A 26,263-nucleotide genomic window follows, 5' to 3' on the forward strand; every position below is an offset into this window, starting at 1 on the left:
ATTTGGAACATGGAATATTAGGAGTCTTCATAGGGCAGGCGCGTTAAAATCCGTAACGAGTGAATTAGAGAAATACAGGATGGACGTAGTAGGATTTCAGGAAGTTAGGTGGGATGGAAATGGATCTGTGAATTCCGGAAATTTTACGTTCTTTTACGGGGAAGGAAATTTAAATCACCAGTTAGAAACAGGGTTTTTCGTTCATAAACGTATATTACCAGCAATTAAACGGGTTGAATTTGTTACTGACAGACTTTCTTTTATTACTCTTAAGGGACGCTGGTGCAATATTATTGTTTTAAATGTACATGCCCCAACTGAAGTTAAGGATGACGATATAAAAGACAGTTTTTGCGAAGAAGCGGAACGGGTATTTGACGAACTCCCGCGATACCATATGAAAATTCTATTAGGGGATCTCAATGCGAAGGTAGGACGAGAGACTTGCAAGACTCTTGCAAGTAAGACCAAGACCAAGACTAAGGCCAAGACCACCCTGGTCTTGGCCTTGGTCTTGCATTTGTTCATCACTAATTGATATGCGGAAATCGTTTGTACCGAGAGGTGGGGTGGGGGGGGTTTCTTATCAAATTTTCCCTAGTTTGTTCCGTATCCAATTCCTATGACAGAAGCTATGTGTTAAGATTAGTTTAATTATTCAAACCGGAGGTCGTAAAAATTTACGATTTCCGGTTTCAACGCTGTTCACCTTCACGCTTTCTTCCAGCAAGTTTTGTTCGGGGGGCAAAGCTAATTGTCAGGGCCCTGTACTGGGACATTATTTGCTCTCCACAATAAGGATGGACGGAACCGGTTCCTGGTGGAACCGGTTTTCGGTTCTGAACGGATCCGGTTCTAGAATATTCGGTTGCTTAACCGGGTTTTCAGATCTAGGCCTGAAACCGGTCCCGAAGATCCGGTTCCGGAACAGGGCTTTTCGGATCCAGCTTTGGAACCGGTTCTGAAAACCGGATCTCTACGAACCGGTTTCTCTCGGAACCGTTCCGCCGGAACCGGAACTTTGTGGCCATCCCTACTCCACTATACTATCGTAAAACCACAATTTGTCTTAGCTCTAAACGTTTTACTAACTCCGGGAGAAAATGATTAAACCACTGGAAATATTAGACCTAGAAGAAACACTGATCGCCATAGTGAAATACGATAATAACAGTAATGGACTGCACAGAGAAGTGTTTTGTATGCAATCAGTATCGTAAAAACAAATAAAATAAAATAAAAGGTTCAATCTCCCCGAGTGTATTCCTCTAATGCAATCATAATTGCTACAATTCTTCTAGTAAAAATTGAAGTAGAAAAGGTACTAAAGTTCTGATTTTAGTATTGATAACCATGTAGCAAAAATTGTGATGAATGACAGTAGATTTTTTTTCTATGGACTAAGCTTCCGAAGAACAGATTCGATCTTTGCGACTGGAAGTTATAGATCTACTGCGTTTTTCAGTTTCTACATTTAATTCGTGTACATTGGAAAAATCCTACGTTCTTTTGTAGCGTGGAAACGGACCACTTGTTTTGTACAAAAACGAAGAAAAATATTGTTACACATGATAGCTGTATGATCTTTATTTAAACATTATTACTATTATGTATTTGTTGATTCGAAGAGCAAGGTTTATTAGTATTCCCTAGTGCAACAAAGCCACTAATAGTAATGCATGCATGTATCTAAATATTGAAGCGAACGTAGCGAAGTTTCTATCATTCGACTAGGTCGGTATTTGTGTTTCTGTCCGTCTCTCCGTCCAACTGTCGCACAATAATTCTTGCAAAGCTTATCCGATTTTAATTCAACTTGTGATTGCTTTTCTCTCTAATTAAGAGAAAATTGTTTGACGGCACTGGCTCACACAGAATTACATAAATAGGAATTTCAAGCATTCCATTTAATTTCCTTTTAGGACAAGAGTTATTTTTGTATATCTTATATAAAAAATAACTCCTATATAAAATATCCTATATCTTAACATAGTGAATTTTTAATTTTTCCATAATATCCTGCTTAATGATAGGAGGGTTCAAACCCCGAACCTTCCTTGCATACTCAAAATTCCATGGTAATTTTCATTAATAAATGTTCGAGTTTGATGTAATGTGTCGTACATTTTTAAGGCTTCCCAATCATTATCTCTACATAAACTAATAAAGAATAAAATACTGTAGTATCTATCTATCTATCTATCTATCTATCTATCTATCTATCTATCTATCTATATATATATATATATATATATATATATATATATATATATATATATATATATATATATATCCTTTAACTCTTTTCCGTAATCCCTAGCGTAGCTAATTAAAACCAGTTACATATCGGACCTAGACACATATCATTTTACAATATTTCGCAACTTTTTTTCTTAGATTTACTACCAATATATTTAAGAGTTGTGATAGTGAGTCCGAGAAAAAAAAAGTTGTGAAGGGTTGCAAAACGCAAAATTTATTACTGACGTCATATCAAAAATTTACAAAAACATTAATAATGTAGTGTCGCAAACTGAAACTCAAATTTTGCTTTGTGTTGACGCAAAACATTGTCTGTAATGGGGGAGGGGGTATTGATCCGAATTCGAGACGAGCCCCGGACTTTGGAGGAACCTGATATTTGAATGATCTTGGAACTTTTACATATCGATTTGAGTCAACGCAACGCAAAGTTGTTTCAGTTTGGAATCATGAGTATTGCATACTATTTAGGAATTTGTGACATGATGTCAAAAACGAAATTTTGCGATTTGATCTCCTGCGTTGTTTTTACGGACTCGTCAACACAATTCTTTAATATATGTCTGTAGGGAGGCGATAAGATCGTCAAATATGTAATGAGGCTCCCGAATCCGTTTATTCATTTCCTGCTCCATGGGGTGAACATGGTACTTCCACTTCAACATCTAGATAATATATCAACTAATCATGTTATGTTATACATAAAATCACTGTTCATATAATGATACCGTAATTCGATCCGAGTTTCATAGTCCTTTGTATTTTGCATAATTAAAAACTAAAAAAAGATCAGAAATTTAACATACTTAAGAATACAGTCTAATTACACTAAATTGTTCACGAACACTTATTTTCAACTTGTTAAAGAGAAGAAAGGGAAGACACAATAGCGAACACTAAACATTTCATGGTTATCGTGTGTCCATGTGAACCAAAAATATTCCAAAATGCTTGAGAGTTAATGCCCAGAGACAAGCCACGAATTTGACAGAGCGAAGAAGAAAAAAATAAAATAAAAACAGTTTCTAAAAGCGAAAAGGGCAAAAGCAGTTATTCTTGCTTTCGTGCTGAAGACGGATTTGAAGAAGAAGAAGAAGAAAACATGAAGAATTACAAGTGCTTTAGCTCGCGTACAAAAGAATGGATTTGCAGGTGTAATTTTGAATCACCTGCCTTGCTTGGTATGTATCTCTTGGTAAGAACAGAAACACGAAAACTGGGTCAAATCGTGCGTGTGTTTTGTGTCTTTGTGTGAACTAGTCTGAGGAACATCGTTTTAAAAAATTGTGATTTAAGAAAAGACAACACCAGAAGAAAAAAAAAAAGAAAAGAAAAAGGAAACAAAGGAAAACAATATTTTTTTCATACCATATTTAACATCAAAGTACAATATTTGTCAGCATGAAAGAAGAAAATAATTTTACGTGGATCATAGGCATAAATCGATTGGCAATGAAGACAAATTAAGGGAAATCATATCTTCATCTCCTTGACAAGTGACGAACTATTTTCTAAAGGGATTATAATACCAGTAAATAGTGCCAATGAACCATGAATACATATTATGGAGCCTTGAGGATAGAGTATCCTTGAGATTTTCACATAATAATATTTCTTGTGATTAATAATAATAATCATGGGCGCCAGAAGGAGAGGGGACCCGAGCCCCCTGGCTCACCAAAAAGTATTAATTTTTTTAAAAGATTCTCTAAATACAAATAACATATACCAAACGTAATATAGCAACTAGGGATTTGAGCCCCCCTAGAAAATATTCATCGGGTGCCCATGTTTAAAACATTGCCCGTTTCACGAAACTTTAAAGTTGAATAGCTGTGTTTTTCTTTATATTACTTGTAAAATATTACTAAGAAGAAATACAAACAAGAATTTTAGGAATGATCAAAGAAATGGATCAAAAGATTGCAATCTTGGACAATAACTAGTTTTTGGATCAGAGCCCACAATATTTTTGAACGGTCTCTAAATCGAGTCTTCGTACTTTCTACGGAATAAGCACATCATACTGAGTTAAGTGATAGTTTGGGTTTGACTACACTATATATAGTTCTCCAGATACAAGGCGTACAAAAATTTTTTGATTGAAATATATTGGATATTTTGATCCAAAAATTTAACAAAATTAATTTGTACTGTAATTATTAGTACAATAACGTACTAGCTACACATTAATATGTCATGATTTTAAGATATAAAGATATAATATTATACATGTAGTTGTTACTAGTTCTATACAAGTATTATAATAATAGTACATTTTTGAAAAAGGCCTCAGCTCAGATAAATTGGTCACCGGTGTTAACACTTTGCATTTGACCCTTCCTAATAGATTTGAGAAAAAAGTGATTATGTTCTTCAAAAAAATCAAAAATTCAGAAAAGAAAGCATAGTTATTATATAAGAATATCTGGAATCTCATTCCGCACCTGTCTTCATAAAATTTGAGAACCACAACGTAACACAAATACGCGCTAAGAATAATAGATGTGATAGTGTCAAAGTCTATCGATTTAATCTGTCATCTGGAAAGAATCGATGTAATTATTTGATGGATTTGTAGATCTACTCTATGGTTCATTATCTGCGGGGTTGCCACATAATTCAAATTGCATCTCCAGACGGGAACCCGAAAAGTATACAATTGTATATATATTTTTCACTTTATTTTCACTTGAAGAATAAAACTCTGTAGTTCGTATGTGCCATTTTTAGAACATCCGATATATACATTTGTACCGTTGCGGACCCTTCAACTAACACTTCACAGTTAAAAGACTATGTGATATCTGTCAAAAAACAGATTTATCAAATATGCAGTGTAGTGGAGGAATACTATCATATTTGCCGAGTTATTTCGCCGATTTGGATGGAATGACAAGAAAGGTAAAAAGGTTTCCGGCAGCGTGGCTTGCCGCTCCGGTTTGCCATCATGACATAGGATAGTGTACAGTACATAGTATATTTGTATTTCAGTTATTCATCTGAAATCTGATTGCTACGCAGATAGCTTTTGAAATACATTTCAAACTCAATTCTCCTTTCCATTATCATAAGTTTGGGCGATATCATATTTAAGAGCAAGTTTAGCAAACAAATTAATTGCACATTATCCTCCTTCTAATCGAAAAAAAAAGGTTATTTTTCTTTAAAATGTTAATCTTTAAAATATTGAAAGCTTTTTCTGCCACCTTGTGTACAATGCGTAGTAAATCGTAGATTTTATACCAGGAGCATCATTTCAGATTTTACTAGAGGGGGCAAGATTCTCCATTCATGTAAGAATTTTACGTTTTTTGGTATATTACTATACAATTGATTATATGATTTGTATTTCTCAAATTCATGAGGTATCAATTATCCCCTCCTGCATTTCCCGGATTCAAAAGTTATAAGCGTTTAACAACAACAATCGAATATGGTGTAACTATATACCATTCGAGGGATCTAATTGAGTTGAATAAAATAATATGGATCAGTGTAAATTGTTATGTATAGTAGTTTCCATCAAAACCCAGAAAAACAAAAATTTTTATAAACCGGAAAATTGATATCATACATCAATCATTCTATCTGTTAAGATGAAGCTAATAGTGAAGTATAACCTCATCAAGCTCTCCAATATGACCTACTTGAGAATATAAACTATGGTTAATAAGAGGTAGCTCAGAATTACGGTTTTCTCTTTAAAAGTATGGCTAATGAGATGTAGTAAAGAGTTACGACTTTCTTTTAGAAGTATGGCTAATGAGATGTAGCTCAGAATTACGATTTTATCTCAGGAGGATGGCTAAGGGGATGTAGCTCAGAATTGTGGTTTTCTCTTGGAAGTATGGCTAATGATATGTAATATAGAATTACGATTTTCTCTTAGAAGTATCCTTAATGAGGTATAGTTCAGAATTACTATTTTATCTTACAAATACCCTCAATGAAACGTAGTACAGAAGTACAACTTTGTCTTAGAAATATCCTTAATGAGATGTAGCTTAGAATTACGATTATCTCTTAGGAATATACAGTAATTAACGAGATATAGCTTAGAATTACATTTTTTCCTTAGAAGTATGGCTAATGAGAGCCTCTAAGGAATATTCTTAATGAGATGTAGCACAGAATTATGATTTTCTCTTAGAAGTATTATCAATTTAGATGTAGCTAAGAAATACGATTTTCTCTTAGAATTATTCTTTATGAGATGTAGCTTATAATTACGATTTTTGTCTTAGAAGTATCCTCAATGAGATGTAGCTCACAATTACGATTTTGTTTTAGAAGTATTCTTAATGAAATATAGCTCAGAATTACGATTTTCTCTTATATGAATTCTTAATGAGATGTAATTCAGAATTACGATTTTCTTTAGAAGTATTCTTAATGAGATGTATCTCAGAATTACGATTTTCTCTCAGACGTATCCTTAATGAGAAGTAGATCACAATTACGATTTTCTCTCAGAAGTATCCTTAATGAGATATAGTTCAGAATAACGATTTCCTCTTAGTAGTACCCTTAATGAGATGTAGCTCACAATTACGATTTTCTCTTACAAGTATTCTCAATGAGGTGCAGCTCAGAATTACGATTTTGTCTTAGAAGTATCCTCAATGAGATGTAGCTCACAATTACGATTTTCTCTCAGAAGTATCCTTAATGAGAAGTAGATCAAAATTACAATTTTCTCTCAGAAGTATCCTTAATGAGATGTAGCTTAGAATTACGATTTTGTCTTAGAAGTATTCTTAATGAGATGTAGCTAAGAATTACGATTTTCTCTCAGAAGTATCCTTAATGAGAAGTAGATCAAAATTACAATTTTCTCTCAGAAGTATCCTTAATGAGATGTAGCTTAGAATTACGATTTTGTCTTAGAAGTATTCTTAATGAGATGTAGCTAAGAATTACGATTTTCTCTCAGAAGTATCCTTAATGAGAAGTAGATCAGAATTACGATATTTTCTTAGAAGTATTCTTAGTGAGATGTAGCTCATAATTATGATTTTGTCTTAGAAGTATCCTTAATGAGATGTAGCTCAGAATTATGATTTTCTCTTAGACATATTCTTAATGAGATGTAGCTCATAATTAGAATTTGTCTTAGAAATATTTTAATGAGATGTAGCTCAGGTCCAAAGACAAGATTTATATCAATCGAAAGATCACATCGAATTAAACAAAATAAAATGCTTGAGGGTAAATGCTCATGCGTAGTTTAAGATAAAATGGCGTTAAAAAGCACATCTTGTTGCCTATCTGATGAAGAGTTTTTATTCAACTGAAATAAATTATATATCTACGTAGTTTTTTATGTTTTGTAGCAGAAAGTTACCAAAGAGCACGCACGCACGCCCTAAGAGAGTGCAGGGTCAATTACGCTGAAGTGGCAACACACAAATTTATTATTGCTACGATGTTTGATGTGTGAGAGTTGATACGAAGAAAACAGAGGTTAACGTATAGCTGCAAACAGAAAATACAGATAAAAATAACTTTTTTGAATTCTTTATGTAATATTTTAGTACTCTTAGTTAAGAAATTATTCTAATATACATAGTAGCTAACTACACTACCTTTGTTGCATGGTAGAAAACATGAATGCAAATAGAATTGTTTGCCATTGTTTTGTTTGGGGAGTAATGCATGTGCAGCCACTGGATGAATTTCACTCGAATTGATTGCTGTTTCCCAAAGAGTGCGTCTTAGTGAGTTAGCAAAGAGCGCACGCCTACTCTTTGGGACAAATTCTTTGAGAGTGTGTGTGGGCATTCATAATACAAACTATGTGGTTATTCTCACCAGTTAGTGTAAGAAAGCGTTGTGTAATGAAATGTTTGAATGGATTGTAGGATTATTTGCAGTTGTTTGTCTTCAATTGAAGCACCAACTGTAAATCTTCTATGAGAAGTATTTTCTAATTTATAGAATTTCTTAAACTACAATGATGATAATAATGAGATGGTGTTCTGCCCGAAGTCCCCGCGCAAGGTGAATCTATGGTAGTTTGCCATTGCCTTTCATAGTATGATGACGGCGTCCTATAAGTAGAAAGAAAATGAACGAAGGAAATGATCAAAATGAAGATCCTGGAAGTGTTTCGGGGGAAGATGCTGAGCGAAACACGGCTCCGATTACCATGAAGAAAGGAAAACGTCTTAGACTTACCGAAGTCGCAACTTCAAGCACGTCTGTTCATCCTAGATACATAGTTCCTCTTCCGAAATTAAAAAAAAAAAAAAAAAACCGACAAACTGCACGTACCAAACGTCGATCTGAAATTTTTACTAGTTTTCCATTTCACAAGGTCTTTCAGAGCAAAAGAATCAAAGGATATGTTAAGTCAAAGAGAAAACTCTTTCATCATCCCAATGAACCATTCATTTCAACAGAGAAAACTGCAGCTGAGGTCGATCGACCTTCATGCCAATGTATCACGAATTGTAAGAAAGACCAATTGGCGAAGACTGGATTCAGTGCATTAATTGTGAACGATGGTGACATGAGCAGTGTTCATCTTACGAAGGGGGTTTGGGTTTCAAGTATGATAGGTGTTGAGTTCGCCCTCTTAGGGACCGCAAAACGCACTCTTTGGGACAGTGGTTCTTAAGAATACGTATTTAGGTCTTTTAACTTTTTAACGTATACCCTCCTTTTACATCTAGTAGTAAAGTTTTCCATTTGTTACAATACAGCCTAAACTTCAACTAAAACTACGTTCAATTTATATAATTTTTGCTTCATTATTTTCTGAGGTTTTTCAAGATGAATATTAAGTGCGTGCTCTTTGGTAACCTTCCTCTATATTATGAAAAATTTAAACTACTAGCATCGATTACCCGCTTCTCTGGGTTAAAATAAACATTTTACATGCATAACATTATCATTGTGTTTATGCTATGCTATTTTGTTTTTAGTGACATAGATTTAAACGGGATCGGAAGTATCACTGTTCATCTCAGTGACCCCGAATACTATGGATTCGATACTAGTGTCGGTTACTTTCGATCATTTTTAAATATTTCCCTCCCCCCCTAAGTTCTACCGTTAAAGTGAAATGATAAAAAGCTTCCCTAGGTTTGAACTTCATCTATCGGTCGGGTGGTTCAAGAGTTATTAAGTGAAAAACATAGTCACGTTCATTTTATATATAGGTCTATTGATTTTTGTGTATCTTTCCGTCCTGCCCCTTCCCTAAGTTCTATCGGCAAAGTGAAATGATAAGAACCATCCCAGGCCCGAAATGTTGAAAATTTGATCGAGATCGGTCGGGTGGTGTTAGTTTTATATATTTTTATATCTCCCCGTCCCCTAATTTCTACCGTCGAAGTGAAATGATAAAAACACTCCCAGGCCCGAACTTCATCTGAAATCTTTAAATTTTACGTCCGACGTTTATGCAGGTTAGGCTAAAGAACACAGTGATGATGAGAAATGAAGGAAATAGTGGAATGAAGAAAGTTGTAGGAAACGGGAGAACCCCGAGAAAACCCACCCACACAGTGTTTGTCCATCGCAGTACACTTGACATGAGCTGGGATCGAAGTAAGGACCCCATACACCACAGATAAACGCTCTCCCACTGAGTCACGGTGGCCCCTCCGAACTTCATCTACGCTGAAAATTTGATCGAGACCGGTCGGGTGGTTCAAGAGATAGAGTCACAAACATAGTTTCAATTTTATAATATATTTATAGATTAAGTAAGAGGTTATAACTTTCGTTGTTTGTCATCCCATAATGGTGATGTAATACTCCAACACACATGATCCTAACAGACATGTTCCAGTGTCACACATGTGTAATATTAATTTTTTTCAGCTAGATGTTATGCTCAGTAGATGATACTTCAAGCTTGATTTCAGAAGTTTTAAATTTCCACATTTACTGCAAAGATACAGAGAGAGAAACGTAAAGGGACTTATTAAGTTTTTGTATTTCCTTCACGATACTTAAAGCATCTAATATGGAAAGAGAGCAACATATATTTCTTATTTCTTTAAAGTTCTATTTTACATGAATGGCAAAAGAGATACATTCAATTTATATAAAATTAACTTACTGTGCATAAAGTTTAATCCATGCATCTTTTTCTGTAGCTTTTTACAAAGTTTGCAGGTTTAACACAACAGAGGTGCTCGTGTCCTAATCTTAATTTGATTATCAACAGTGGCGTATTTAGGGGTAGCTATCGGGCTCAAGCTCCTCCCCGAAATAATTTTATTATTATTTTTTTCGCATTATACGTACAACACAAATGCTCCTTACTGGTTCTCAAGCCACCACCCCACCCCCGGAAGCAGATCCTCAATACGGAACTGATGATCAATATTCAAATTTAATCAATTAGGATAATTCAGTAGTTAGAATAAATTTTAGAAGTATGATTATTGCTAAGTAGGCCTACATCTACATACAGGATTTTAATTTGCAATCTTTGATTAAGTAATTTTCGTTATTTTAGATTTTGCATTACTACTTATATTTATACATGTTTAGAAAACACCAACTAGAAATACACATCTGAGGTCAATGACACATGAATATCTAAAGATTGCCAACTAAAAAGAAGACAGAAAACTTGAAAATATAATTATTTTCAAGAGTTCTTTGCTTATAGTATATGTACAGTAGGACTAAGATAAAGAATGGCAAAGTTGGTAACAATGTCTGCAGGCGACAGAGGTTTGTACCCTGCGCTACTGTTCTTATTCATTGTATTTCTACGTCAATTCTTTGAGAATAATATGTATGGCATTTTTCTGCTGATCGCCGAATTCACAATCTCTTGCTAGGGCGTCCCTCTCAAGCTTGATCGTTCATGGATCTAGGTTACATCGGTTAGGTTTTTAGCTGACACTATTAACATATTCACAAAAACTAATGAAGTACGTAATTAATAAATATTAATTAAAGTAATGCTTTTTTAATTTTCACTCCGATTAAATAATTCTTCTTATCGTGATGCCCTTTCATTGGTCTTTTCAAAATTATGTTATTTGGCTTGTAGCCTATTAATTTCAACTTAAAAAGTAATTACTTGATACACTGTCGGATATCATCTTATCCAGGTGACAAAGGCATAAGAAATCGGAGAAAACGCCTGACGGAGAATAACAATTATATCAAATAATAACAGGATGAGAACTGTAAATAAATAACACATAGTATACTGAAAATATGTGTCTTTCATTTTATGACAAGTTTTATAGTTTTCAATTTTATTTTACGAATACGTATCTAACAGAAATACACCATAAAAACACTATCGAAATGATCAAAATTTTGCAGTATGGAGACAAGTGTTCAGTTTCATCCCTCTGGTCACAAAGGACAACAGTACATGGTTCATCCATGGCGGAAAAATACACGCCGTGTCTCGGTCTACATAACAGAACATAAACATTAAGCTTTATATATTATAGAAACTATGCATATACAGTAAATCATACACTAAAATAATCCAAATTAACGACTTTTTGTTGTGAGTATAGTAGTACGACATGACATCTCAAATTAAGTGAGTAATTAAGCAAAAATTAGCTTTGGCCTTCTTCCACCAAAACTAGTGACTATGAACAATGAAACACAGGCTTGTTATTGAAAAGAGTATACATTAGAAGCGAGTACTGGGGTTTCCAACAGAGTCCCGTGGAGACAGAAAGACTGTCACCGAGCTACAATGGTTAGTTGCAGTTGGTTGTCGAGAGTTGGTGGTGAGAAGTCGAAGTTTAGCTTGTGCGCAGTTCACGAAATTCATAGTGACAATATAAGCCACTTAAAGTAATTACTAGCGGTTGATTCTTAAAACTATGAAGCAATTTCAGAAGCTTACATTTGGATTCCTGGATGTTTAATTGTAAATCTGTTAATCTGTGAACAGCACAAAAAATATATTACAATCAAAAAACTAACATCACCATAAAATAAGTGACAATATTAGGCTCAAATCTTTAAAAGTGATATGGATATATATAAGGTGCTTCATATCGCAAAACAAAGAAGCATATTATATTTTATTAATTTCGTTTCGTTGAATACAGTATATGTATACGGCAAAATTGGTAATGATGACACTACGTTATTGTGCAAATACTGAGCAGCCAGTTGAGAAAGTCAACTAAAGTTAAAAAGAAAATTATAACTAAATAATTTTTACAAGAAGATATATATAAAGATCAATCTTCTAGTAGCACATTGTCAATTCAAATTAGAAAAGAAAAATGTGTAAATTAGTGAGATGTCAAGTTGAGTAAATTTTAAATAAAAGTGTTATGTTTTTTCCATAAAAGGAATTCATCTCTTATAATTGGATTCTCCTCTTGCCGCTTCGTGAGTTCCTGATATTCCAATATCTCCTTTTCAGGTTGTACATCATGGTGTCTAATGGTACTTTGAGTAATCTCTACAAAATTTTCTCTGGTAGAAAATTACTCTTGGATACTAAGATGGAAGATAATTTAAAGTCGTAAATCTATGTATCCAGGAGGGGTCACTTAGAAACTTGAACCCATGTACGTATGGGTATGCTCACAACTATGTAACTAATAAAACCCCAAAACAACTCTTTTGGCTAAATATTTATTAGTTTTGACTATCTTATCAAAATTGTTTTAATAACTAATCTTTTAATTAATAATGAGAAACAAGTGTCAACATTCCCTGTTGCAGGACTAGCTATTTGAATTTATAAAGCCTTTACCCTCCCGATTTCTCTGCAAACTTAGTCTAATTTTAGGGATGATTTTGCAAATTTTATTATGATTTATCTTTGTATTGAACTGGGGATCTCCGAAAAACTTTGAACCTCCCGCAATAAATTCCTGCGTAAGTCCCTGGATCACGGTTAGTGTTGTAAAGGACTGGAAAAAACCCGGAAATTTTGGGTAAAAAACAGTTTTTTATCGTTTTTTCCGAGCTTGGAAAAAACGGAAAAAATGGGAAAAATTGAAATTTTCTAATATTTTACTACATTATGCTTTTAAAATGAAAACTATTTTATATTTACTAGTTTATATTTACTACTAGATAATAATCTTAACTATCATATTTACAGTTGAGATCATTGAGTAGCTATGTTTCTTGTACTAGAATAGGGAAATTTTGAGGCAACAAATATATTTGTACCACTTCTTTAAAGTGATAGAATGGAGTTATGGCTACAAAAGATCCTAAAATATAGCTAATCCTAGTTAGATTAATTAATATAGACGCATTTCAATTATCTTAAGTAATCTTATAAAGTTACGATTTTATGGCAGGGAAGTGTTAAAAAAAACAGGGTCAGAATCATTTTAGTTATTACCATATGTTAAAATCAAATACATATTTTATGGAGATACGTATCTTCCTTGTGCTGTTTAAAATTTCCGGAAATTATGAACCCATTAGAAAAAAATCTTGTGTTCGGAAATATTGGCAAAACCCGGAAAATATAATTTAAAAACTGTTTCTTCGTCTGATACAAATCTTATTTGCTGTAACGTGTCTGCAGTATACATACAACATATTTCGCTCAGGAAAAATACTTAAAGCAACAGCTTTTAATTTTACTTTTTCCTTTTCTGATTTCTGATAAAAACCTCTCTTTATTATTTGTAATTATATTTTTCGAACAACACAGAAAGAGAGATGATCTTATTTACATATACACATATACACCGCAGAAATGCGTAAATTTGAGCAGCGACAGATATATTAAAGAATTTAACATGTGAAATTTCCGTTCGTTATTATTAAAGACTAGCAGAATACCCGTTTTTCGCACAGGGAGAATACATTTTATTTTGGGTATAAAGGGCAGCAAAACTGTTACCAATGAACTTAGGGACTCCAAAAAATATGAATTCGACACTACTATCAGTCATTTTCAATTAGTTTTACGTGTCACCCTTCTCTCTTAAGAGTATCTAATGGGGGCTGAATTTGGATTTAAACGGCATTGGAAATTTCACTGTTCATCTCAGCTACCCCAAAAACTATGGATTCGACACTAATATCGGTCATTTTCGATCATTTTTATATATCTCCCCGCTCCCAAGTTGCGTGGATGAATTTGGATTTGAACAACATCGGAAATGTACCTGCTCATTTCAACGACCCCAAAAACTATGGATTTGACACTAATATCGGCCATTTTCAGTCAGAAACGTCATTTAGGGGGCAGGGAGGGGCAATTGCCCCAACCGATTAATCAATAAAATAGTAGTAAATCAGTGAAAAGTGCGAAATTTTACTTATATCAAGGGATCTTGCCCCACGAAGCAAAATCTGAAATGACGCTCCTGTTGTCAGTCATTTTTATAAATCTCTTCCTACCCAAGTTGCCGGCCTGAATTTGGATTTAAACGGCATCGGAAGTGTTACTGTTCATCACAGCAATCCCAAAAACTATGAATTCGACACTAATATTGGTCATTTTTGATCATTTGTATATCTCCCCTTTCCCCTGCCCCCACGTCACCGCGCTTAATTTGGACTTAAACGGCATTAGAAGTATCACTGTTCATCTCAGCGACCCCGAAAACTTTGGATTCGACACTAATATCAATCATTTTCGATCTTTATATATATATATATATATATATATATATATATATATATATATATATATATATATACCAGAGGTAAGCAATCTATTAGTGAGCCGCCGTGCCCTCCCTTCAGGAATTATCACTGAAGGACTGTGATTGTCGGTTCTAGTATGGGCAGATGATGCTTGCTTAGTATGAAGACTGGTCCAATCTTTTCGGTAATATCCTGTAGTGAGATAAAGCCGTGATTCATGTTTGTGGGGCTAGAAATTCTAATTTTTGTTGAAAAAGTTGTACATATCGGGTACAAATTTTTGAACAATTTTCATTAAAATTGGAAAGAAAAATAAGTTGTATGGGCAAGTTTGACCTGTCAACAAAATTCTGTCTGACGTGACCTGCCACGCTCCACGAAATTTCTTGGGATATAAATTCTAATTTTGGTGTTGCAAAGTGTACCAAAGCAAGCATCATCTGCCCATACTAGAACCGACAATCACAGTCCTTCAGTGATAATTCCTGAAGGGAGGGCACGGCGGCTCACTAATAGATTGCTTTCCTCTGGTATATATATATATATATATATATATATATATATATATATATATATATATATATATATATATATATATATATATATATATATATATATATATCACCTCCTTCCCCTCCCTAAAGTTTCAGCGTTGAATTTGGATTTAAACTGCATCGGAAATATCACTGTTCATTTCAGCGGCCTGAAAACTATGGATTCACACTAATATCGATCATTTTGCACCATTTTTATGTGTCTCCCTCCTCCCTCAGTTTGCGGGGATAAATTTTGATTTAAACGGCATCGAAAGTGTCACTGTTCATCTCAGCGACCCTGAAAACTATGGATTCGACACTGACATAGACTATTTTCAATCATTTTTATATATGTCTCCTTCCCCCTCCCCTAAGTTGAGGGCCTGAATTTGAATTTAAGATTAATCGGAAATGTTGCTGTTCATCTCAGCAACCCCGAATACTATGATCGGTAACTTTCAACATATATCCACACTTCCTCCCTCCAATTGCATCTTCAAAATGAAATGGTAAAATCCACCCCAATATAATATCAATGTTATATTTTAATTTCCATTTCTTTCAGCGTAACTTACAGTTCATTTACACGTTCAGACGTAAAATAATTTCTATTTTGAGTTGATTGTTTACTTTGATGTGTTTTTATTAATGAATAGACATACAGATTGTTCCTTTGTAGACATTCCTAAAAAATCACCTTATCTGACGTCAGTATACACGCTTTGCATTTCATCCGTCTGCCTTCGATTCATTGAACTAGGAATTCGATGACCGACGCCTGGGAACAAATTTGCCGAGAGAACACGTCATTAGAATTGACCAACGGCGACGATGTAAAGAAGAACTCTCCGCGACATTTAATTTTCAAACCTAAACTTTACCCAGGTTTATAATGGTACCGTTTCGCATATAGTTGCGTATTCTTTTATCAACAGCAGAAATTACTTCGTTATTAGGAAGGGTTCGTACTCGAGTTATTCCACACTATAAATTTATTTTAATTTTGTTGCTTGCGTGCCGAGTTTCTGTTCGAAAAGTTTAGTCGTCCGTAGCCCAGATTCACATGTTCTTGAAGATAAACGACAGTACACCGAGAGAACCATCGATGGAGGATCCCCAAATAATCCAAGCAAGTGCTGCGTAGAATTTTACCTAAGTTTATCCTTTCTTTTTCACCTCTCACATCGCAATCTGTTTCAAATTGGAAATTATTCAATTTCATTTGTTAAGCAACTCAGGCCATGAGCCTATTTTTTCTGCTCTAAAGATTCTAGTTTACAAAATCCTGGGATGGACATATCAGTTCTAAATCCTTAAATTCTTAATTTTACTTTTGTCTCCAGAACTGACGAGACCACATTGCACACCCTTTGCTTCATAACAAAGAAACATTGTTATATGTATAGTATTACAGCAACAAGATAATGAAGAGTACTTAATGATACTAGCTTATTAACAAAATAAAAAAAAAACTTACAAAAAATGAAGATGCAAAAAGGAAGTAAATTAATATTGTAATATTTTCTCAACTCATTTAATTTTAGATTTTTTTTTGTCTTTACGTAAAGGAGTTTTTTTCTGTGTGTTAATTGACTTATTATATGTAACGATTTCATAGTGTTGTAAATAATTATAAAAACACCTTGTCCTGCACTTTCCAGCTTACTGTTATTTTTCTTTTTTAGATACCAAGTAGCCGGAAATACTAGAAGGAATATTTTGATAACAGTAATAATAGTAAACAATTTAATTATCCTTAACTACGTCTCTAAGTACTAACAGTAAAAAAAAGGATCATTATAGCACTGTTCCTTTCTCATTATTTATACTACATACATACATAATGATGCTGATATTTATCAAAATAATGGAAATAAAATGTAACTTGCTTTACTGTCAATAATACAGAGTTGAACCATATTTAGCCTAACCATAGTTCGAGAAATTAATGAAAAAATTAATGGAATAAAACTGAGTAATTAAGGTAAAGAAGAAACTATTGATTAAATTAAAAATTAATTTCAGAAAAAGTATACGAGGTGTTTTTAAAAAATATCAAAAGTTTTGGTTGGCAAAAATACATTTATCGATTTGGAAATCTGAAATACTAATTGCCTTCAAAGTAGTCTCCTTCGTAATGTATATACTTCTAGCGCTCCTATCATTGTTGGAAACACTTTTGGAACGTAGTTTTTGGAATGGTGAGCAACCGTGCTGTTGCATTCCGTATGATGTCTTCTCTTGGCTTAAATCGGGTCCCTTTTAGTGACATTTTCAGCTTGGAAAATAACCAAAAGTCACAGAAAGCCATGTCGGGTGAATAGGGATCCTGTGCGATGTCCAAACGCTATTGTTAGCAGCTTCCCGGACATTCTCCTCATGCCCAAATTCTCGTTGAAAATTGAATGCTTATCCTTATATCGTTCACAATTTCTCGCAATTTGATACAACGGTCCTGCAAGACTACAGTCCGCACTTGCTCAATGACATTGTCATTCCGGCTGGTCAAGGGTCTACCTGAACGTGGTTCACTGTACACTGATATGCGACCATTTTTGAAGCGGTTGTACAGTCACGAACATTAATAAATGGAGGCTGAAGCCATTATTTCTTATGGCTCCAACCTCCATTTATTAATGTTCGTGACTGCCAACCTTTTATGTGTGAAGTGTTCATGGCATCGTCCCCGAAAGCCTTTTGAATCTTGCGAATGTGTTCCGCTTGGGTATCGCTAAGCTTTTAGCAAAATTTAATCAATATTGCTTCTCAAGTTTTTCTGTCATTTTACAAAAACTGAAATCCGACGACCGTTCACTACACGTCATCATTTGTTGGCCGACTAAAAGCTACTGACGCTTTTTGCGGACAGGAAAAAATTCATGACTGTGCACGAGTGTCACCTCTACATCTACACTTAAAAAAGTTTTCTAAAAGAAACAATTAACTGACTTCAATAAAAGAACTAAAATGCAGAAAATAATAATAGTAATAAAGCGCTCAAAAGCAAAATAATGCTTCAGTATTATCAATAAACAAAATTGAAGTCTGTTGCAAGTTAAGAAATTAGTGCCTCATAAAATTACCATGTCAACTTAATTTATCTTACATAAAAATCTATTTAAATCAGCACAAACTTCAAAATTTATTTTATAGAATTATTTTCTGCTTTCAAGTGCCTTATTATTTTTATTACTTGTATTATAATTTTCTGCCTATTAACACTTTTGTTGAAATCGGTTAACATTGTCTTTTTTAAGTTCGATTATTTTCTCCACTCTTTCCTTACCCCAGTAGTTTACTTAGATACCTAAACTAAAGGTAGGACACTGACTTCCTATAAAATCTGCTGGCCTACGAAACATGCGCGAAGAATTATACATTTTTATAATTATTATGGAATTTCACTCACAGTATTAATTGTCAGCTGTTGAGAATTTCCATGATCTAGCTTCAAAGACTACTATCAAATCCTAATAAAGTTTATTTGAATCCTGTGAGGAAGTATCCTCTTTGAAACTAAAAGATAATAATAAAAAAATGATACATCTATGTCCTAGTTATGTGTGACTATACAATAACGTTGGTTAGTTACCACGGTCAGCTATTGTAAATTTTCATAGTCTAACTCCGAAGAGTATCATAGATCCGTATCTGTTTTTTTGACTGTGTTTAGACCCTGAGACATTATAATCACCAACTACCAAATTAACGGACTCTATTGGTCTTCGGACAACCATTAGAATTGTCTATATCATAGTAAAAAAAAGTTTTATATATATATATATATTCGTATTAATAATAATTGTATGTCAAAGTCATACTAAATATCAAGTATATACAATAATTGTTAATGATGGTTATACCATCGTTACTAAGTCCATGAATCCATCGTCCATATTTCAAGGCAAGTTGGGACTATTTTGAAAAAAGAGTCTGCTGGAACTATTTTAAGAAAAGGAGTCTGCTGGGACTATTTTGAGGAAAGGAGTCTGCTGGGACTATTTTGAGAAAAGGAGTCTGCATTACTCCCCTTCTGTGGGGGAACCGATCGTGAATTTTATAAGCCACAAAAAATATAATGAAGAATATCCATTTCATATAGTTTTAGAGAAAAAAATATTTTTTTAACGATTTTCAATTTAAGAAACAAATCGAACACACCAGTATCAAAAGAACGAATTGAATATTGAATTGTATATAAATCGCAGAATAACTGACCAATTTACATTGACAGGTAACGATAGAAACAATACTTTTCAAGGCCGCAACAAAGTCAACGTTAATAAAAATGGAAAGTTCCAGAAATTCCTATGTAAAATAATAATCCACATAATAACAGTATAATTTCCATTCTCAACGGCTAGGGTACAACATATGCTGATAAATGAGCAACTCTTGTTGTCGTGGTAACGATAACAACAATCATTTTTAAAGGACACAACAAAGTCAAAGTTAACAACAGTGGAGATTGCCCGAAATTCCTATGCATAATAATGCATATAATACTAGGATACCATGTACGTAACAATAGAATACCCAGTGGTGAGCTTACAACATTTTAGCCACACTCAATTTCGTATCACGGACAGACATGAATGCCAAATACTAGAAGGAGCTCATTCTATAATCCGCTCCTTAATAACTCCAGTAAAAATTTAATTGATTAAATTAAAATTTAGCAAAATGTTTAAACGGTTTACCCAATTGATGACGGCTCAATTACAAACCCGCCTATACTATATTTTGCATTAGTCGCAGAATTAAGAGAATTATTTCCAGAAAATACAATAGTATAGCATTATTCATGCAATGCAGTCTACTCAATTGTATCAGCAAGAGGAAGAAGTTGTCAAAGACGATGCTCTAACAGTGATCATTATGGTCCGGATATTTAAAAAAGTTCCGGATACATATGTGCCTATGCAAATGCATATTTTGAAGAAGTTATGAAACATTTTAATATTCTTAATGTACTGAGTCGGTAGTTAAGAGTGTATTGGACATTCATTATTTCAGAAAGTATATTTCGTACCCTCTGGAATACTGTTATGCTATAGTAACGTTAAAAATGATACTGTATATCAAGATTTTAATTTTATTCATGTACACTTTTCGACAACTGTTGAAGAAATTAAGCGTCTGGGAACTTAAGATGGCATCCCTTTACGAGTTTCGTGAACTTAAGAAAACAATATTGAAACTGGAGAGAAGAATAAAGAGAAGGCAAGTAAGGTACTTAACTTAGCTCTAATACAGGACAGGAAAAATCAAGTCGATCAACCTGTACGTGTGTGGGATCAGTAACTCTTTGCCAGATAAACGTTACGAACTTTTTGTGTCATTATGTGAATATATTGTTCAGTCACTTCAGTTGGTGTTCAAAGATTATTTTCTTCCAATAAACTTATTTTAATAGGCAACAGGTAACTTAACTATTTTTTTCGACAAACAAGTTCCTACTCCCACTAGTGATCTGTTCAAATTTATTCTAAACACAGTAAACGTTGTAAACAAGTGTATCTAAGATGAATAAGCTGTTTCTTCAACTGTTTTATTTAGAGTGCAAATTTTATAACTTTCCAATGCATATTTCCATTCATATTTTTAGTTTTTTAGTGCATATAAATCCGGGCTCTAGTGATCACATATGTTCAATAATGTTCTGGAGTTTGAGCTCCCAGGAGAGGCATTGAAGTTCATTCTATTATTTCTCAATTCACACCTGGACAAATCGAGAGCTCTGAGTATTCGTATGGAAGATTGTGTGGCTGATAGAGAATAACATTTGGGGCACAGGACACAATTAGTTACATAATCAGCAAATCACCTACAGATATTAATTTCTTTGAGAGTAATAAAAATAAGACCATCAGAATACCATGAAATTGTGGCTCATACCAGCACAGATCCACCGCTGTATGAAATGACTAGGTCTTTTTCTGTAAATGTTTCTAAAGTCAAAACAAGTGCTTTTTTTTTTTTTTTTTTTTTTTTTTTTTACAGGATCTGGTTGTTAATTTCACTCCAAACTCCTAATCTGGAAGACCATGTCCCTTGTCGTCTGTGTTCGCGATTGCTTATTCAATATATTCGCAGCTAACTTCTCTCTATATTTAGAGGTCGTCTCTTCCCATCCGCAACCTGAGGACACACTATATGGTGGTAATTGAAACCCATGTTACATTTTCAAGATTAGCTACGTTAATTAGTCTGTAAATGTAGTGCCTACTCGTAATAAAGATGTGCTAACAAAAATTAATGAAGAACGGCGAATTTTTCCCAATCCTTTGTTCTCTTGTTTAAATAGACAATTTGGCGTGTTACTTTTTGTGTTTTTCCAAAATATACATTTTGACGTGTGTGGCATCACATATTGACAAATATTATATTTTATTTTCCTTTGATTTTCCAAAATAGACACATTGATGTGTAATTTTTGTGTGTGCAAGAGTGTATAATACTGTTTCTAAAGGACGATTAATGCCTCTCTCCCGAACAAGAGACTTTCCCTGTCTTAAGATGTATGTACATTACTTTCTTACTGTTTTTTTGTTCTAAATATGATACAAATAACTTGTGAAAAATCTTCGTAAACAGAGTAAATCTCTAGATTTGTCGTCGAAACTATACATTTGTCTCAATAAGTCGCCAAATGTTTTTATGCATTAAAATTTTAGTTTTGTTGCTGGAAAGTTTCAAAATACTTATATCTAGGGACTAACGTAAGTCGCAAAATTGGTAGGAATAATTGTAATAAATAAAACATGAGTTTAAAATTAGTAAATATTCCAGAGAGATGAAAATAAATTAATTTACGATTGACAAATAAACTAAAATAAATTAACGATATCATAAGGTCATCGAGGTGTCATACTAGAAAGAAAATTAAACTAAAATATGAAGTATTATGAGTATTATATGATAGTTAAGATGTCATATTGAAAAGCGAAACAAGTTTAAATAAAGAGAATTAACAATATTACAAAATTATTGAGGTGTCACATTAGTATGAATAATAAACTAAAATAGTGAATATTATCAATAGTTAAGATTATTGAAGTGTAACACTAGAAAGAAAATAAACTAAAATATTAAGTATTATAAGTATTATAAGATCATTGAAATCTCATGTTAAAAAGCAATAATAAATTAATTAAAATTAAAACTACTATTAATATAATAAGACTATTGAATTATTTATTAGAAAGCATATAAACTAAATAAAGAATATGAATAATATTGTAAGGAGTTTGAAATACCATATTACAAAAAAAATATAAATTGAACTATTGTGCCTGCCTTTGAATTGTTTATCTCTACGCGATTCGACTTGTGTGCTATGATTTAACTATAATAATAATAACATACTAATAACAATAATAATAATCCATTTGAATTTATTTTGTTTAACGTCCCATGATTATGCGCCGTGGCTAAGGAAGCCAGTGATGGTGAAATAGGTGATAATGGTGGAATTACGAAAGTGGGAGGAAACGGGAGAATCCCAAGAAAATCCGTGCACAAAGTGTTTATCTAACATAAAGCCCACTTGTAGGGAGCTGTTAGCTGTTATCGACTAGAGACCCCTTGCACCAGACTTGAGTGCACCAGATCACTATGTCATCGTACCCCAATAATAATAATAATAATAATAATAATAATAATAATAATAATAATAATAATAATATAGAAAATAAAAGTAAAGCAAAACTAATATAGAGGTGCAATTCAGGTTGAAAAAATAGTATATGTTGTACACAGAGCTATTGTTATTTTGTTTGGCAGAGATATATATCTACACCACGAACTTGGTAAAACATAGAATGCTACTTTTTGACCATTTTTCTGATTTCTCGTTCCGGTAGTTGGTCACACTAAAATCTATGCTGGAAAAAGTTGCTAACAGGTTAATTAGAAATTTCCCATTTAGCAGTTTATATATTCCACTTTTGCCAGTGAGTTAAAAGTCCGATATTTTAAATTTAATTTATAAGGTTGTAATTTGTTTGCCTGTATAAATGTACATATCGTATTTTGCATTGGCGAAGAACGGGGGATCACGGTGGGCAGTGTCCCTCCTCCCCACGGTAAGCATCACCCAACTTAACTTTTATTATTAAATGAGTGTTTCACATCCTTAAACTCATCACGGTTAAAGTTCTGTATAAGAATCTATCTTCTATTTGAAACCGTAAAATAAGAATAAACAGACAATGATGTAACTGAAATGGTTAGTTATTATTTTTATTAAATTACTTATTTTAGTGTGTTAACTTCAAAACTGACTCCAGATTAGATTGGTATTTGATGCTAGTAAATACTCCTTTTTCGTAAGAATTACAAAACTATGTACTTTACCTATATTCGATGTTCTTTATCTATTATTTTATATCTATATAGCTTGATAGTGTTGCACGTAATCAAATTTAGATACAGGTCTAGAAAATATTAGTACCGTATATAACCATGAAATTCGTGTTTTTAATTGTTTCAATTTTACTTTCAAGGGACTATAGGAGAGAAGAGAATATGGCGATCGTGAAAAGAAAATCGAATTCGAGATTTAAACGGATTTACACGTTTCATGGCCCCTACATGCTGAGAAACGGATTTTTGCATGTCTGTCAGTCCTAACGTCTAAATATAAATAATGATCACTCGTCTAGAGAAAATACCATTCAACGTATCAAGGTCAAATTTTAAACTTCAGGTTTTTTATAAAATTCTCTGGGGACATTTTAAAAAATTTTCTTTTTGCCCCACAAAAATAAGATTAGTTCACTGAAGGCTGCCAATTAAAATTTGCGATTTTCTTGAAAGTGTCTCAATCTCGAGTTTATTCATATTTCATAAATTAATGTTTCATTAACGATTCTATATTGCTATATAGGTCATTTTCTAAGAAAAGGTCATAAGGAATATTTTGCTCTTGAAGCTGTGTTTCTTCTGGACGATTTCCTTAAAAACGACTGCAGCAATTTTTATTCAGATTTCAAAAATATATACAGTATTTTATTGTTAACACTATATTGTGGCGTAAGTAGTTTATCTTTTGAAAATCCACAAGAAACAGTTTACTATTGAGATGATTTTTTTCCCGAACATTTTTCTCAAAAACAACTCAGGCAATTTTGTTCTTATTTCATAAATAAATGAGTTGTAAATGGAGAAAAAAAAAGATGAGAATCCACTTTTGATGAAAATATGAACGGAAATGTTTCTGCGTTTCACAGTAAGTAAATAATTTTTTAAGGCAGTAAAAAAAAAAAGAGGAGGGGAAATAGATGAAGAGTAGGTAACATTGAACCTTGGAATAAAGTTTTCCTATAAAGAAGTACACATCTTTCAACTTACAAAACTTGTTTTCTCGAAAGTACAACTTTTAAACCTTCATCTTTTCCCCTGTACTCTTCAAATGTTCTATGAATAGCCTGAGGATGTGGAATTATTAATTTGTCTTGAAAAACTCCAGAACGGATAGTTTATTTTGGGGGATTTTTTTTTACAATTTCCTCAAAAACATCTTAAGCGATTTTGTTCATATAGAAGTATATCGTAAATAAATGTTTCATTAATAACTTCATAATGTGGAATAATTTGTTTGTCCTGAATAGATTCAGAAGAAGTAAGGGGTCTTGATTCCTTTTGGACCGATTTTCTCAAAATCTCAGGTGATTTTGTACAACCTGACAATATTGAATAACTAATTTGTTCCGGAAAAAATCCAGGAGGGGTATTTTATGTTAGGGGTTAGTTTCTTTCGAACATTTTTCTCAAAAATGACTGGACGGTTTTGCGTATATTTTATTAATATAACAACCTTAGAATACGGGTTAAGTAAATTATTATGAATAAATATCCAAAAGGGTAGCTTATTCTTGGGGTGACTTTATTTTTGGATTATTTTCTTCTAAACGACTCAAGTGATTTTGTTCATATTCTGTTCACATTCTGATTTTCTGTTACCTTGAACTCTTACCATCAGAACAATATAGTGTTGTTGGATTTGAGGTGCTTTAGGTTTCTTTACACAAAAAGTGCCCGTTCACTCTGTAATTTTTACGTCCTTTTGCATTATGTTTAAACAAACTTCAGAACTGGAAATATCAGTCTACTTTTTCCATTTATCATTGAGCACCTTATTAGTGTAAAGCTCAAAAGGCTGATGCGATTCGCAAAATTCCACCATTTTAAATTAAAAACCACTTATTTCTAACAACTTTCTTCTGTTTCAATTGTTTTCATATCTTTGTTCATAACGCAGTTCCGCCATGGCTTCGGAATTTTAATACATCCGGTATATTACTGTAGTAATCCGTAAATAATAATGTTCAAGTCTAAATACAGTCAGGGCTCTTGTCTTGTATTCTACGCTAAATAACTGAAGCAATAGTCCTTAAACTTGCAATGAAATCGTCTAACTCTCAATAGTTTTAAATAAGCGAATTGTCTGGACACTAACGATATCTATTATTATCAGACAGCTAAGCGATAGTGCAGGTCGCGACGTTTGTTAACGTAACTTTCTTATTATGAATTAGTTTGACCTACTGTAAAAATGAAATGTCCCACGCCTATGCCGGCTAGGCTAAATGAGGCGGTGATAATGAGAAATGAATGATATCGTGGAATGAAAAAAGTGTGAGGAAACGGGAGAATCCCGATAAACCAACGCACACGATGTTTGCCCACCACAAAGATCATTTGGTGCGAGCTGGGATCGAGCTAAGGACCCCAGGGAAAAAAGGTGAAAGCTGTATCACTGAGCCACCGCGGGCCCTGTGTGACACACTGAAATGTTTCTTTTATAAATAGGATTAGACATATATCTACTATGTTTCAACACTTTCGATATTTCTGCTTGTAAAAAAGAGAAAGAGGGGCAA

This window comes from Thermobia domestica, chromosome 18, assembly GCF_964235325.1.
Source record: "Thermobia domestica chromosome 18, izTheDome1.hap1.1, whole genome shotgun sequence".
NCBI lineage: Eukaryota > Metazoa > Arthropoda > Insecta > Zygentoma > Lepismatidae > Thermobia > Thermobia domestica.